This window comes from Eretmochelys imbricata, chromosome 28 (assembly GCF_965152235.1).
Source record: "Eretmochelys imbricata isolate rEreImb1 chromosome 28, rEreImb1.hap1, whole genome shotgun sequence".
In the NCBI taxonomy this organism is placed as follows: domain Eukaryota; kingdom Metazoa; phylum Chordata; order Testudines; family Cheloniidae; genus Eretmochelys; species Eretmochelys imbricata.
Genome location: NC_135599.1, coordinates 1,192,228 through 1,192,909, shown reverse-complemented (window position 1 = coordinate 1,192,909; position 682 = coordinate 1,192,228). Strand labels below are relative to the sequence as shown.

Genomic DNA, 682 nt, shown 5'->3' with positions numbered 1-682 from the left:
TTGACTGTGAAGAAATACCTCCTTAGGTTTGTTTTAAACCTGCTACCTAGTCATTTCATTGCGTGACCCCTGGTTCATGTGTTATGGTGAAGGAGTAAATAACACTTCCTTAGTCACATTCTCCACCCCAGTCATGATTTTCTAGACCTCTCTCATATCCGTTCTCGGTCGTCTCTTTTCTAAGATGAGCGGTCCTTCTTTTTCATCTCTCCTTACTCAGCTGCTCCGTGCTCTTAATCATTGTTGTTCTCTGGACCTTTCCCAATTCTAAGAGATCTTCTTGGAGGTGGGGCAACCTGGACTGCAGCAGTATTCATGGCATGGGAATGTGTTCCCAATGCCAAAGTCACCCCCCAACACAGTCTAGGGCTTCTTATCCTTGTAGGTCCCCCTATTTGGTGGGGTTCTATGGTGTAATGGTTAGCACTCTGGACTTTGAATCCAGTGATCTGAGTTCAAATCTCAGTAGAACCACGTGTCTGCAGTGGGGAGCACTGTCTTTTTTTCCCCCTTTGGTACTCCCACCCCACCCCAACACCCTGAAGGGGTCAGCGGCCCAAAACTTTCATTGCCCCAACCAGCCTCTGAGCAGATGGTTCATACAGGCGGATTGGTAACACATAGGACAGTGAGACCTGCCATCCCTAATTACAATGTGTAGCAGACACCTGCTGATGGGGAG

At 47.9% G+C, this 682-nt stretch overlaps 1 non-coding gene across 1 annotated transcript; it reads left to right on the top strand.

Moving 5' to 3' along the window:
• The first annotated feature begins 402 nt into the window (after positions 1–402).
• Positions 403–474, top strand: TRNAQ-UUG (transfer RNA glutamine (anticodon UUG)). Its single transcript has one exon. It is a non-coding gene; the product is annotated as a tRNA-Gln (tRNA).
• Positions 475–682: the final 208 nt, after the last annotated feature.